Below are 16,259 nucleotides of genomic sequence, written 5' to 3' on the forward strand. Positions count from 1 at the left end.
GTAAGAAGAGATTTTTGCAAACCAGGTGTCAGAGTCAGGTCCATTGTATACATATGGCTTTGTACAGCTGAAAAATCAGTCAGACAGAAAATGTAACTGTGCCTCCCAAATTCATCCAAGCAAAGGGGAAACAGAAATGCAGAAAACAGATATGTTGTAGAACTGCAGCCCACAGTTCCAACTAATTTAAGTCATAGTTCAACCATCCCCTGTGTTCCCAAGGAATCTTTCCTGCACATTTCTCTGCTATCACTTGTGCTCATTTGACATCCTGGAGAACTAGCTCAGGATGCAAAACTGGGAGAGACCGAAATAAAACCACTACAAATACCGAATATTTTTCTGCCAGTCTAGCACACTGAACCAGCTCATTACAGGGCCAGATTGACACAATTGCTGGTGCACGGAAAGAGCAGGGCATCGTGGCAGGGCACACCAAGCTAGGACAGCGGTACTTGCTTGGATTGCTTTAAACCCTCATGGACCCATGTCCTGGCTGGGGAGGTGGAAGAGGCAGCTGAGTGGGTCTAACAGATCTGTGCTACCTTTGGTAGGATCCTAGCTCCCCCTCTCCATCAACCTTCACCGTGCACTTCTGCACAGCATTCTTCAGGCCCTTCATGAAGACAATGCAACTCACCAGCCCAGTAGAAAATTACCCCCATTTTTACCTGTTCAGTTTTATTCTGGATCAGCGAGTCAAACCGGCTCATTACAGATCCAGCCAGCACCAGAATCAGTGCAAGGGGTGAGGGAGAACACAGCCAGAAGCTGGGGGGTCATACCAGGGGTGATGATGTATTAGATCAGCTGAGCCATCCTCAGCCTTGCACGGGATGAACTGCAGCTCTCACAGCTCCATTACTTCACAGAAAAGTAACTTGGTTTGCAAATGCTTTTTTTCTCCTTGTCTTTATTTGGGTGTTTACAAAGCCAATGCATCACATTTGTACAGCACATATGTAATAGACTAAGACAGAATGTGAACATACATTAAGAAAGTACTCAATTTATCACTATTAAATTTAACAGATCTTAGATTAAATACAACATTTATTGTTGAGTAAACAAAGATTAATATTAAATGCTGTCTGTGCTAGAGCAGGAGTGAGCAATATGTGATGTCTTATCTTGTGAGTACGCATCTTCAAAATGCAGAGCCGAGGCCAGAAGGAAAGTGAAAGGGGGCCAATTTCAAACCCCCTGAGGAAGCTCAACATCAGCTAAGGCCTGGCCAGGAAGACATTGGAAGACCTGCAAAGGAGCAAGGCTTGTTCTCAGAAGTGCCTTCTCACAGAGATGCTAACAAGGCTGACAAACAGCTGGCTCAGGAAGACCACTTCCATTTTCCAGATATCCCTCTTCAATTAAAGCTGAATTCTCAGGAAAAAAAAAAAAAACTTATGAAATATTTAAATAGACCTTTTTCAATAGAGAAAGAAATTCTTACAGTAACCAGGCAGGACATTCCCACTGGTTCTCCTCCCATATTTGCTACTGTAGCTCCTACATGGGTGTTGGTGGCTCTGTACGACACCCTTCTAGGAGACCATTCCTGATTTAACAGACAAGAGATGAGCTGTGGGTTTAGACAGTCAAGACCAAAGAGACAGTCTTCAGCATGGTGGACAATAGGCTCTCCAACTTCCCTCTTCTTCACCCAGGAATAAGCTATAAGCATGCCTCAGCCTTGACTCTGAAGTGGATTGCTTTTCCCTCCTCCAGATTCAGGATTGCCTGATTTGTGCACGTGACCTAATAAACATACTCTGATTTGTCTTGCTTTTACAAAAATTAGAAATACCCAATTCACCCACTTTGAAATCCCAGAAAGAGTCACATTTGTGCAGAAATTACCAAATCTCTGCTTTCTCCTGTTGCTTCTGGTTTTCACTTGGTCTTGCAAAGAAAGAGGACTGACTATACTTGTGCTTTGTAGCTTACGGTCAAAATGGCGTCAGGGCAGTCGTCTTCTCTGTCCCACACTGGTGGGCTCTCTCAGCAACAGCACACTCGTAAGAATCCAGCACCACCACATCTAAGTCCAACATCTGACCCTGGTCAGCCTCAGACATAAGCCTAAACACTTACCACTCTTTATCTCATTATCCTTTTTTACTTTATCTTTCCAGTGTCACAGGGGTTTCATCTCTTTGAATATAAACATCCTCTGTCTTTAAATACCAACAGCCTCATCTGGCCTATCTATAATTAAGCCGTTATTAGAGTAAGAAACACAAGAAAGGACACCAGTGATCTGGTGAACAGTCCCATGCCTTGCCCTTCTTTAGAAGATCCCATCTCTAAGGTGACACATAAATACATAGTCCAAGATTTTTTTTTTCCTTTTTATTGTAAAAATTATGTTACCGAATATCTTAAAGTAATGGCTGAGAAGACAAACTGTACTTCCAGGCTGATGCTGATCTTGGTGCATGTGCAAGCCCAGCCGACCTCAGGCTCGGTCCCGAGCAAGGGCCAGGGCTGGGGTCAGGTCATCCCTCCAGCCTGGCTGATGGCACCGCATGGGCAGTGAGGGCAGAGGGAGAGGCAATCCACAGGGCCAAGTTTCACCTAAATCAGTATGATAATCACATTTCTTCGCAGAACATTGTCCTTAGCTGGAGGTTGTTCTTAGCCTGATCCTTAATAAAGGGGATAATAGCTCATGAGAACAACAGTCACAGGAGATATTTCTAGTCAGCTTTTGTTCTTGTACTTGGCCAGTTTATGTGCAGCCTAAGGGTATAAATAGAGAGACTATAGAGGGGATTAACAGACTTTCTTTCCAGCAGGGCTCATGTGCCAAAGCGATGACTCTATTAGCATTGTTTCCCCTGAAAGGTTTGTTTCACTCAGAAACCAGCACAAAGGCGCCAAACTCTTTCCTGAGGCCCCATTTTCTCCTCTGAAGAAGAGCGGAGGCTTCAACTGCAGATCTACATACTTTGGAGTTTACCCTTCCATCTGGGACAACCCAACCAGGTTTTCCATCTCCCATTTGCAGACCAACATCAGGGACAAGGTTTCTGTGGGGATTTTACACCCCTACAAGCTCCACATCAGCAGAGGCACTTTTTAACTACAGCATTTTAACACTGAATATTATTTGATGAACGGGATGTCAGTGATGACTGTGGCCTTTCACTCACCTGTGCTAAGGAGACAGCATATAAAACATCTCCCGTGTATTGTCACCCCAGCAGAATGTGATAGAGGATGGGGAAAACAGGGATTTAAAGGCTAAGCCCCACCTCCCCAGGTTTTAGGGCTCTGATAGACATCTATATCTGAGCAAGCCGCCCTAGGATCCTTTTGTTATTAGCAGAGGAAAAACTGGCACTTTTCAGGCGTGACCCTTCTGATCCATTTTGATTGACAATCTGATGTGGTGAATCACCTGGAGGTAAACGGGAAGGGCTCAGTTGTCTGCAGGTGACCAGGCAAGGTTGTAGTTCTGCTTCTGTTCTCTATCACACATGGACAATTTAATTTACTAAGCCCCCAGCTTCGCAGTTTTCTTTTTTTTTTTTTTAAACACAACCTCATCTTTGCAAAGCTTTTTAAGAATGAAGTATTCCCTTTTTAGGGATAGACCTCACACAAACACAAACATCACAGAGAACAGGGAGAGGTACAGCAGAAATTGCAGTGACTTCCCGTGGAGAGAACAGCTGGAAAAAGACAACGTGACCACATCCATCACCAGAGGAGCAGCAGGACCTTGCTCTACACTATGCACTTCATAGGATCCACCAAAATGTCTGCACATGTGATTAATTATCACAAGTTTAAACACCTCTTTGGACCAGCTCTAGGTCCCCAGCACACCAAAGGACGGAGCCTTTGCAGTCTATGGCCAACAGCGTTCCCGCAGAGGCATCATTAAGCAATTTGAAAAATTGATCATTTTGATTTTGACCATCCATGTGGTGGGCAAGGTCTCTCTGGTGTGCCATAATCAGCTGTATGATCCTATCTGATATGTGCAATGCTCAATTTAAGCAACTAGAAACAACAGTCTGCATGACAGGATAATCATTCATCCCGGGTGCCTTGTGCAATGCCAGGATGAAGGCTGAGAGCCATCTAAACAGCTAAGTGTGAATTACTACACCATAACTCAAAGTCAGTGGTATCTTTTATTAATCATTTATAGTGCTGTGTATTATTAATATATGCAGAAGCAGCTGTCTCTCTCTCTCTGGTAGAATTTGCTTTTGTGAGAGATTTGGGGGAGACCAAGGAAATGAAGAAGCAGAAGCCCAGCAGAGCCTTCCCAAACGAGGAGGAGAGCTGCAGAAGTAGGTCACAAAACCTCTCAGTAGGTAGGTGGGTCCTTCCCTCATTAGGATATTTATAAGCACACAGGACCAGATCGTTAGCTGGTATAAAGGAGTTTGGTGCCATTGACTCCATTGCAGCCAGACATACTGACACTCCTTGAAAATCTGGCCCATGATTCTTTAAGTATAAAGAAACACCCCCCAACACATCCCAATTACAAGCCCAAAAGATATACTGAGTGTGCAGTAACACCAAGCAGGACATGCAATGCACTGCAATAACAGTAAAACTTGAATGTTCCTCAAGACATCGGCCAAAGTGCTTTTAGTGCTGCATGATGAATACATTACAGAGATGAAGCTGTCTCTATGTATTTGTAAAATAGATATTGCCTTCTTATTCACTGGTCCGTGTCCTTTGCTTACCAACACATCAGAGCTGCCCTCTAGGACTTCTTCCACTTGAGGATGGAATCTCTGAACCACTCTGGAAAATTAAAAAACACTCTTAGTTTTACAGAAAGCAGCTCCTCCTGTTTAAACACCTAATTAATTTTATCGCAAGCATTTCCCAGCATTTTTTTCTTTTCAATCTATTTACAGGCCTGCTGTCTACAGTGCTTTCCAATACAGCAAGACCAGCTTGTTTAATCTGCTAACATTTGTACATCAGTTGCTCTATGAAAAGGCAACTTTAAGGAATGAATTCTCTATCTCTTAGCTACCTTTAAACTTGAGTGAAAAAGAAAAAACCTTTTTTTCTTTTTTTTGAGCTGAATGGGAAATATTTTCCCTCCCCAGACAGTTTCTAAGAGGCCAAACTGGTTTATATTCCACAACCCAAGGCAAACCCAAGACCTTGGGAAGTTTTCCACAAACAGATTTAAAAGCCTGGAAAAGGCTGGAGTAAAGCATTTTCACCTGGGATTTGGGGAAAGCAGACTGAGGTCCCTATGCCAATGTGCAATCATCTAAACTGACAGTATAAAATGATTTCATTAGAAGAAACTCAGAGGGTCGTTCCCAACTAAGTCTTACCCCAGCTACCAGCCAGTATTTGGGCCCGCTCCTGCCAAGTTTGAAGCCAGGGAGGTCTGATTTGAGTCAAAGCCTTCAGCATCCCAGGATGGGCCCCGGATACTCACCCATGGCGAGAGGGAGAGGAGAAATGTTCCTCCCTGCTCCTCTTTTCCCTCCTCCTCCTCCTCCTCCTCTGTCCTCTCAGCTTGGACCAGAAACACCATACTTTAGCCAAGAACCTTTCTGCAAGGATTTGTGTGTGTTAATAGAAAAAAAAATATTTTGCATTAGCAGATTCAATTTAGATTAATCAGCTTAGTGATGACAAAAAAAAAGAGTGAAAGATATTCAGTCCATAGAAAGTGTATGAATGAGAGGGAAAAAAAAAAGTTCATATTGATCTATAGAACTCATGGTGTGAAAATTAACATAATTCTACAAAGCCCTAAGACTGAAGTATTGCTGCTAAAATACATCTAAGTCCATAACATAGAGCAGGTAACACCAGAGGCCTAACTTTTCCTAGCTTTGTCATGCAATTTGACTGAAATAAAAAAATCCAGATTTTATGTGACCCTTTCCCATTAGTGACATTAATATATGCTTTGAGACCATTTATAGTCCTAAAGCTGATACCATCTAGAACTAAAAATTTTAGTTGTCAGAGTTGATTTTAAGATTGTTTTCATTTTGCTTTTAGGCTGATTTTCAGTGTTCTGTATCTGTCAAGAAGTGTGTTCGGTTTTTATCCTTGCTAGGAGGTTTGATGAAAACCTGATCGGTGCTTTATATATTTATCGTAACTTGTAGAAGGGTGGAAGAAGTTCCATCACTTTTGTATCAATGAGTAAAAAAACTACAGAGATGCTAGGTGGGTTTTAAGATTCACATTTGTAAACTTCACTGTTAGAGGAATTTTCAGTTAAGACATCTGAGTGCTTTCGGATCTGGATCTGAGGTATGTACCAAATGTGACTGAACAAATTTTCAGGATTGTAAATTAGGACAAAAGCACAATACACACAGAATGTTGCAATTTAAAAAAAAAAAAAAAAAACCAACTTGGATATTTACATCAGTTACAAAGCCGTGCAATATTTTCTGATATATAGTTTACATTTGTTACTGATGTTTTAGCTTAGAAATAAAATTAGATGTACGATACTGCATGAAATGAAGTACTGATTCACATTGCTTTTTAAAGCCTGGATTTATTTTAAAACCAGTTTTCTTCATTGTAAAACCAGACTAGTTTTACTAATACTAGCACAAGTATTCTCACTGCTTTGGGAAGCCCCAGGGCGAAGCGTGGTCCTGCCACAGGGCACAGCAGTATGGGCGCCTGCAGAGGGAGGGAGCTGGCCGCTCCCACTCCTCCCAAAGGCACCATGCGGATGGTGTTTGGGATCAGCGCTTCAGCCAGCCATGGCACTAACCACTTGCATTTTTAAATGACAAAAAGCAGAAGCGGAGTTCTTCAGTGCCTGGATTTTCTTTCCATGAGATACGACCATCCAAAGTCAAGCTTTCAATTTTTCCCCCCTTTTTTTATTTTAACAAACTTAAGGTCCCATCCTTCAAACTCATCATCGCCAGCTTATGGCCACTATGGGTTCATATGAGGGATCAGAGCCACAAGTCCCCGCGCTGGAAGCCACCCTTCGGCTGCTGCCCCTCCCCGCTCCTGCCATGAACAAGAAACATGCCATGACCCCCGTTTCCCTGGCAGACTGTGGGAGCCCTGTCTGGCACCACCGCTGACATCCAGCCCTTGGGTTTCCCCCCACTCTGCTCGCTCACCCTATCTGCAACACCCCTGAGCTGTTTCTGAAGGCTTGTTCCAGTCCCAAGGCAGCTGCTTTTCTAACCACACACTGCACTGCTGCCAGGACCAGCTCTCTGGGAAGTTTTTAGATTGTCCTGGATACAACTGACTGGGAATTTTTCAACAACACCTATTTCTTGGCAGAAAAAATACCAGTTCATCAAAAGGTAAACCTCGAGCAGAAATCTGTCAGTGGGAGCAGAGTGGAAGAAATGGGACAAAGAAAAAAATCCAACTTTTTTTCTCTGGAGAAGGTGGGATTTCTGTTGAAGTCCCAAGAGACAGACAGCCCTGGCCCCGCACACAACACCCTCACCCGCAACAGCCATCAGCTCCACAGCATGCAACTTCATCTGGAAGAAGCAGCCTGAGGTTCAGTTCCCCAAACCAAAAATAGGAATAAAGAGTGGATAACCCCACTTCATTTCCAGGGCTGGTGAAGGGGTGGCTGAGAGCACGTGCACTTGCTGCAGGCTGTCCTGGGGTGGAGGCAGCCTCTCCTCTGCCCTTGGGTCGGCTCCTGCTTACCAGGAGGCATTTTGGGGGTTCGGTTGTGGAAAAGTCCCCTACAGCACCCAAGATACCACTTGCACGTGACGCACAACACGTGTAGCGCACATGGCTCACGTCTGTGCAGTGACCAATAAGAAGATTTTAAAGGGACTTACTTACTCTAAGCCATGTGACTCACCCAGAGCCAGGCGCCACCGTCTTTTTTCCAAACTGAAAACCAGGAGCTGATGAGAGACTTGGCTGCTCTCTCACACCTTTGTGATCTATTTCTTCAGAAACATCTCTCTAGGACTAGTAAATGGTAATTTAACGGGTTGCTTCCTCCAATATCCACCTTTTACTGGCTAAATGCAATGCAGTTTACCTGTCTGATGGATTAGGTGAGCAATTCCTCCTCATGTAAGGTAAGGCTGTAAGTCACATACCACTCTGTCCTTCATCTAAAGGTGCAGTATGGAGTTTCACTGCGCTTTCAAAAGACAGGGCAAACAGGAGCATGGCAGCAACTGAATTATTTTTCCTGTACTTATTTAGCTACTGTGCTTCTGATTTTAGGTCCTTCCTTTTTAGTGAATTTAGCACACCCCCCCCCCCAGCTCTCAATCCTTCCTCCCTTTAGCTCAAGTGAGAGGCAGCTTTAATAAAGTTCAGAATTGCCTATATGTCAGAGGCAAACCTGCCGTCACCCATCAACGCGTTCCCAAATGACGCAGCGCTAATGACAGCAGGGCAGGTCCTGCTGGCGGCTGTTCCCCAGGGGTACGCGAGGGAACCCCATTGCCGCTGTCAACAGCGAGCAGACACGGCCACCTGCCCACACTTCAGCAATCCCCCCCATCGTCCAACAAGCTACAAGTCTCAGGGTTGCCCATATAAGCATTCACAAAGGCAATAATGAAGTTATTTAAGCAGCTTATTTCTGCCCTCTGGAATAGAGGCTGTTATGATGTGATCTAATATAGGATCTATTTCTAAAATGCAGCGTGTGTTGAAAACGGGCTGCAAAATAATGCTGTTAGTGAAGGTATTAAAGATAAACAGTTATTAGCAACAGTCTTTCAGCTGACTACTAAACTGTATGGAGTGGAATAAAGATGAGGGCATTTCACAACTGAGGCAGCACAAGTTACATTATAAATTTCAATATGCTGCCATGCTACACAAGTTACCTTAAATTATTTTTCCTATATTTGAACTTATCAGCTGTTCCCTCTTTCTTTAAACAGGACATTCTCCCATGCAAAATCATTAAAAGCCTATTAACATAAAAGGCAACCCACTTTGAATGTTAATAAAATACAAATACAGATTGCTACACTTGTCTTCCTTCTTTTGTTTTGGCCAGAAACATTTCCAGAGATTGGCTGGTAGGGCAGGAGTGGTAAATAGCCATCCCTCTTCACTTGCAGCAATGCAGGGCAGTTTCCTAATGCCATTATAAAAATAATTTGCCAGATATCTTTATAAGTTAACCTTTGCATCCATATTCTGAAGAATGGCTTAGGAATCTTTCAAGTTGGGAAAATCTCACAAGATATGAAGATGATTATGCCATGTTTTCTGTCATTTTCCTACTGAAGACCCCTTGAGAAAACTTTGCTCAGTCTAAAAGCAAGTGACTTTATTCCAGAAAAGAACAAATATGCAAGACATCAGCTCAATAGACGTGAGCCAGAGGTTAGCATGGAAAAGCTTATATATTCTTAATCATAGCTTTAAACAAAAAGAAAAAAAAATACAAACACTAAATTTCAGAAGTTCACCAGAAAAAATATTGCAATTGTTGCATGACATTATTACTTTTACACTTGCTTTTGCAAATGAACTTTTCTTCATATATATTAAAATTGAAAAAAACCTAGCAACCTGATATTTGGGGCCCAAATAAGCATTCCTACACTCAGTCACCAGAAAGCTCATCCTTTGTGCTTTAGGTTACATTAACCTTCTACTTTCCTCTGGGTGTTAGGAAAGCAATTCCTTTACATAGTCTTGTATTCTACTATTATTTTTGTCCACATGTGTACTCGATTTTCACATAAGCATCCCAAATTCACCCAGTCCCCCATAAACTGAGATCTGTACTACTGCCTACATTCCTTAGATAAACTCACCTAAGCCAGGTTAGTATGTACAAAGGCCTCTGAGAACACAGAGGGCAGTCACCGAGGGCTCTCAGATAAAGCATCCCAGCATCTACTTTACAGCTGCTGTCTCTCTCCAAATCCCCTCTAACAAGGGTACAAACCATTTCAAGTGAAACAACATTAATTGGGTCAGAAAAGTGGGAAGAAAAATAGAATAGAAATATAGCAAAATAATATAGTAAAGGGAATTTAAAAAATAATGAAAGGAAACATGTCTGCAGAGTGCGTCCCATCCAGCTCCAGCTGCTTCGCTTTGAACTTGGGGGTGCCCCAGTTTTTGCAGGGAGCTCACCTGCAGCCTCAGCCATCGCTGGAGTCAGGCTGAAGCAGCTCGGGGAATTGCTGCAGCCAAGCCTTTTGATATTAAAAGTAAAGACTCTCTGCAGAAGGAAAAAAGGGAGTCCCTTACACACTTACAATCTGTTCTTTTTGGGGCGAGGTTGTTTTTATCATGTTTGAAGTGATAAGCACCGTAAAGCTCTGTGTCTAGGGCTCTACACTACATACTTAAGCTAAAAATAATTTTTAAAAGCTAATCAGAGAAGGTTGTTTAACATCAGCTAGGCAGTGCAGAGGCTAGTCTAGTGGTTTTTTCTTCCCATGAATGCTTACAAATTTGAGTTTGCTTTGAAAACTAAATGGTTCTTCAAAACACAGGAGATTTAAGAATAAAATTCCCATTAGCGCTGTTAACAAGAACGATCAACGTAAATCCCTCTGTATTAAGACAAGAACAAACTCCTGGAATTCGAAGACTCTCTAAGGAAGAAAGAGAAGTTAAAAAGAAAAGCCCCAGACTCTCAGATCTCACAGCAGGCTGGGAGCGGGGATCCACCGCCATCTCCAGGGCTCTGTCCCTGCAAGACGGTCCTGATGCCCCGGCACCTGCCTTGGCCCTTCCCATTTCCCAAATGACCGTGTTTTTCCCCGCAGCTGCCCCTGCAGGTGTTTGCTGGGCTGTAAGGGACCAGCCAGAGTACCCAGCCCAGGCACAAGAGATGCATTTTTACCATTTCTGGGGCTTGCCGGGTTACAAACCCAGGTGTGCTGTGAGCGAACCACCGAGCAAAAGGCGAGGATGTGGCACTCTCCATCCCCACTGCTGCTGAAGCCATGCAAGAAAAAATGAAAAATTCAGAGAATGAAGTACACTGATACAAAATTGAATTTACTGAGAAAGGCCAGTGCTATCATTGACTGCTTAGGGAACTCGTTTGAGTGAGTCCTCAAAGATTGTTATGATGGTTGTTTCCTGTGAAATACAGAGGCATGAGGTGGCGTGTTTTTAGGACTTAGTCTCATGATATCTCACCATCACCCCCAGAGTTACCAAACACCAACTGAACCGTGGTAACTGATTACATGTTTCTGCTGCCAGTCTCCTGCAAATGCGTGAGAAACTGTGTTCGCTCTGACCCACTTTCATCCCTCTGTGAGATACTGTTTTCCACACTGACCATGGGGTACGTACACACGCTCCGTCAACTCTCACCGCTCAGATGATGCAGGATAACGGCTTGACTCAGGCAGCTAACTCCCCAGTGTGGCTGAAGCCTCAGACACTCCAGCCTTGCCTTTCCCTGGGAAGCACGTTCACTGCCTGTCTTTGTGCATCCCCTCTCCCATCCAGGGAACCGCACATCCCATGGGAGCAGCCAGGAGTCTTCCTACCTGCTGGCTCAGGCTCTCGGTAAGCAAGAGGCAATTAAGGGAAATGAACTTTTCCTTCAGCAGCGAAAGCAGCGGAGGGCAGGTCTCCTGTTTCTCAGATGCGTGTTATAACCCTGTAGCGTGAAACAGGGTATTCCTAGCTGTAAAAGAGTGAGCAAGTCCAAACTTTGTTCTTGGAAATAAAGCAGTGCCAACATAGCAAGAGATTCTTAATCAGTTCATCAATTACCAAATTGCTCATCCAAATAAAAGCAACTTACTGTGTAATATTGAAACACTGATACAGAAACAGTAATCTAGACCTCTGTCAGCCCAGGTGAGTGCCCCAGCCAGTGGGTACAGTCAGCCTGCTCCGGGCTGTGTGTGCTCCTTTGGGATCAATGCATATTTTAAACAGGGAGACTGGACTAGTTGCATCTGGGAAAGCTGCATCGTACAATGCCATATCACCTACCTGCTTATCAAAGTGGTTGTAGAAAACCGATATATAAAAGATTTTAAATTATCTCAAGCAGAAAAAAAACCAACCCCAAACTGTAAGTTGGGTGTCTTGCAACTAAAAGCAGTACCCAGTCATCACTCGCTTCAGCTGCAGTCAGCCAGTTCAGGTTGCCATCCCAACAGATGACTATTCCTAGGTTTTTGCCTGCATGGCGAGTCCCATCAGCTCAACAGAGCCCAAGGCAAACACCAGCGGTGGGCCCGAGGTGGAGGTGGGAATGGCAGGGTGCAGAGCACTCCCTCATTTAGTGAAAGCAATGAGCTGCTAGAAAAGCTCGATACATGTCATGTAATTATAGCCTATTTCCATTTATGGCTTTCAAACTTTGATGGATTTGGTGTTACATTAGTCCCTAAATGATCTGAAAAGGTACTAGGTGGTCTTCTCGGGCATAGGAACGAGATGTAACTAAGAAAGGATGGAGTCTGAAACAGCACAGGAGGACTCCTTTTAAAAGCACTGACCCCTCCCTAAAATGAAATGATTTGTAAAAACTTCTTTTCTGGACAACACGTAGCTGGTTTTGGAGTCAAGGTAGGAGCTATTTCCCTATTGGGGAAGAAATTAATTGTTATGGATTCCTATTTCCCTATTGGGGAAGAAATTAATCGTTATGGATTCAGGGTGGCCGTATGGCCCTGGTGCTGGCAGATGCAGACCCAGGAGCTGCAGCCATGGTCCATCCCATGATCCCACCCTGTCCATCCCACCCCAACAGAAGACAGACGGTTGGCATTAGACATTATGAGATCCCCTGCATTAAGCAGAGGTGGCATAATGAATGTGCCACATTAGGATTCCCCCTAAGCCCCAATTGCCATAAGTTGTTGAAAACATGCTAGCATACCTGTTAGCAGTAACCAGCGGCAGGTTTACAGCAACAGGCAAGGAGGGCAGTAGCCTTCTAATTACCACCACCTGCCAGGGCACCCAGCCTGGGTCACAGGATGGACAAACCACCGTGCAGCCTCTCCCAGCATGCACAGCTGCACCCAGTTTACCAGCAACTCTTATAGCCCAGTAAAGTCTTGATACAAAGCCCAATCTCTTCAAACATTACTTATTGCCTGGCTCCATGGATGTCTGTGTATTATGTGGAGAAGTATCTCCCTTTCCTCTGGCTTGGAATATTCTCCGACTTTCTGTGACTACCCCTGTTTTCATGGGTGGGAAAGAGGGACAACAGCTGCCCCTGCTCAACCTTCCCTATACTAATGGTTTTCAGCCTTTATACCCCGAAGGGCAAAAGAGACGCAGGGCAGAGAAACCAACTGTGCAGCCAACTGGCAGGGAGAGGCAGGTAGCAGCAGCTTAATTTGATTATGTTGTCATGGACGTCTAAAGGTCCTTTAGCAGATCACAAGGGGTGTGTGGATGAGGCCTTCTAGGCTATTTATTATTTTGTCTCCTTTTTTATGTTTCCTTTTTATTTGTCTCATCTCTAAGGGAAACAACTCCAACCTTATCAATCTCCCTTGATATGAGAGTTTTCCTCTGCTCCAATCATGTTTGTCACCCTTCCCTGAACCCTTTTTAATTCTCTTGTTATTACTTTGAACAAAGATGGATGGAACAGCAGAAGCAGAAGCAGCTCTCCAGCCGCACAACTTGCGAACTACAGAAAAACAGGTCAAGGCTAGACTGAACTCTGGAGGAGCTCTAGTGAGGTCGGTAGAGTTACCTCAGGAATGAGTATACTCCTCTTCAGTTAAGTTTCTTGCCAAATTCACTTTCCTTAGTATTGCTTAGGCTGTGAAAAGCAACTGTTGCTGACAACAGGTTGACCACAGTGCATGCAACTGAAGTCATGTCAAATATCTTTTAGCTGGAAATGTGGGTACACACAAGCTGTACTGAACATTTTAGCAAAATCATGCCTAAACCTGTCTGTACAGCATTGCAACACCTGACCAGAGAAATGATCTGGCCATCTCAGACTCCTATTTAGATCGCTGACAAAAGGAAGGGACAAGAAACCCACTACCAATTAATTAGGGGGCTGCCGTTTATTCCTGTGGCTTGTGTCATCCAGTGCTGTCTAACAGGGTTTAGATCTTCTCATTCTCCATATGGAGACATTTCCTTGGTTTTATTTTTAATAAATCCTTCATTTTGATGGATCAATCAATACCATAAATTAATAATGCAACACTCAGGACATGCTGCTTTTCACTTCCATTTCAAATTGCCTTGTTTTGGCATTATGCTCAAGAATAAATACGAGACCTTGATTTTCTATAATATTTATTATTTTGTGCATCTTCCACTCCATATTGACTCTATTCATACATTTACTTTTTTATCTGTGTTCTGAATCAAGCAGCTGTGGTCCCTCCATCTCTCTTTATACAGAAGTATTTCCAGGCTTTCAGATGATGCCTGTTGATGCGACAAGACTCTCCTTTGTCCAGCTACTCTGAAACGTACAGGAAACCTGATGCAATACAACCAACCTCCCATTAAGTATAATAATGAGTTATCTTTGTGTATGTTCTCAGGCTCTAGTGACTTTCAATCAGGCATACAAATTTGGACCAGTATCTTGAGTGCTGCCATCCTTCCTACCACCCTATAGCCCTTGCAGTGCTTGATCTAATCCCATGGCAGCTGACAGAAGGTCTCCCAGCCCTTCTCAGCTCCTGGAGCCCTTTTAATCCATTGGTTTAAGGGCACTGTAGAAAAAAGTAAGATGGAGGCACAATCAGATGAAGTGAACTGAGCTGAGCCACATAACAGGGTAGCGCTGGAATAATCCGTCACTGGTCTGTCTCACAGCAACACCTTCATGCCCTGGACCCGCAAGGTCTTCCCTCAGGCAGATGTTTTTGACTTGGCAATGACTATAATTGGTTCCTGTGTTAAGGATGCATGGTGCAATATGGTGATTTGTATTCTGAAGACATCCATAGAGTCAGTATTAATAGATAATGAAACCAGCAAAAGCCAAAACAGATGTCTAGTGATGTGTGTGTTAGTGCCGAGCTCAGAGAGGTTTCCACAATCTTGAATTTCTTCATGAAGAATCAAACCAAAAGGCTGACAGTAGCCCAGTTCCATGAAAGTGATCCAGGTTTTATGAACCCCTGCAGACAGCCTGCTCTCCAGCTGTATCCACAGGCACCATGCAAGCACCAGCCCCCTCTCCTACCTGCACCAGAGCACCCACCTCCTTCCCCACCACAAGGTTGGGCTAAGCTGGGCTCAAGAGCTGACCTTCTTCTCTACCGATGCGGAGAGCAAAGGGCTGCACAGACACAACCTGCCGGCTCCCAGCTGGACTCTGCTGAATAAGAGCATGTCACAGATCTCTGTAAGATTTGCAGTCATACCCAGCCAAAGGGATATTCATGAATTCTCACTTTAAATCCCATTCCATTTCAAAAATGCTGTCCCCTTGAGATTTTTTTCAGTACTTGCAAACCTGCCAGGTTTTTTAACATATAAATAGGAGCATTTAGTAAGAAAACAGGGACATGATTCTAACTATCGAAATACATCTGATAGGAAGAGCTTTTAGGAGAAAAAGAATTGAAAAGATTCACTGCTTTTAAAGAACAGTTAAAACCCATCTTTCATTACAGCAAGACCTAGGAGGAATGGCTTTGATCCCTCAATATTATCGGAGCAAAGGCAGTTAATACCTGCTTCTAGAGTAGCAGCATTAGCTTTTGTACAGAATTCTTTAAATGACTTCTAGGGCTATTAAAGTCAATTGTAAAACACCACTGCGTTTACCTAACCAGAATTTCCCCAGCAGATCAGTCCACAAAAGGCTTTAGATGTTGCAATATCGTGTTTTGCAATTCTGAACTTTTGGCACTTTCGGCTGGCTTCATCCCACTAACTTTGGGAACCTTAGCCAGGAACAAAAATCTTCCTAGGATCCTCTGAAGTCAATGGAGAACTCCAGACAATAATTTAGGCTGGCTGTTACATGGGATGAATCCAAGATCTTGGTCCCTGCAGAAATAACCAGCCCTGGGTTAGATAACTAGGCTCCCCGTTGAATACGTGGAGACGTCCACATGCCTCTCAATGGGATCTAGGAAAGCCACCAGAAGGAATGGGGAGCCCTCTCACCTAGCTGGCACGACGGGGCTGGGGGTGAAAGCCTCTTCTCCCTCACTGCCAGGAAGCTGCTGATGCGACCTTCTCGCTTTTCTTGCTTTCTAGGAGCAGCAAGGACACCTGTCCAGGTCTGTGGGAGCCTTGGCCACTCTTGTCTGCCCAAGGCAATTTTAACCTAGATCTTGTTATGGCCACCAGCATATAACTGGATGGCACTCTGCCAGTTT

At 43.9% G+C, this 16,259-nt stretch overlaps 1 protein-coding gene across 2 annotated transcripts in view; it reads right to left on the reverse strand.

The window, feature by feature from the left end:
• Positions 1–1,122: 1,122 nt before the first annotated feature.
• LOC148054545 (uncharacterized) overlaps positions 1,123–16,259 on the reverse strand; it is an 83,753-nt gene continuing 68,616 nt past the window's right edge. For both annotated transcript variants that reach the window (XR_015706416.1, XR_015706414.1), the window contains 3 exons: positions 5,432–5,549; positions 4,713–4,773; positions 1,123–1,380 (listed from right to left, as the gene is read on the reverse strand). The gene's annotated coding sequence lies outside the window, so the exon portion shown is untranslated. The remainder of the gene's footprint in view (positions 1,381–4,712; positions 4,774–5,431; positions 5,550–16,259) is intronic.

Source organism: Nipponia nippon, unplaced genomic scaffold (genome assembly GCF_047370975.1).
Source record: "Nipponia nippon isolate SJK-2023a ecotype South Korea unplaced genomic scaffold, ASM4737097v1 scaffold_3, whole genome shotgun sequence".
Classification (NCBI taxonomy): Eukaryota; Metazoa; Chordata; class Aves; order Pelecaniformes; family Threskiornithidae; genus Nipponia; species Nipponia nippon.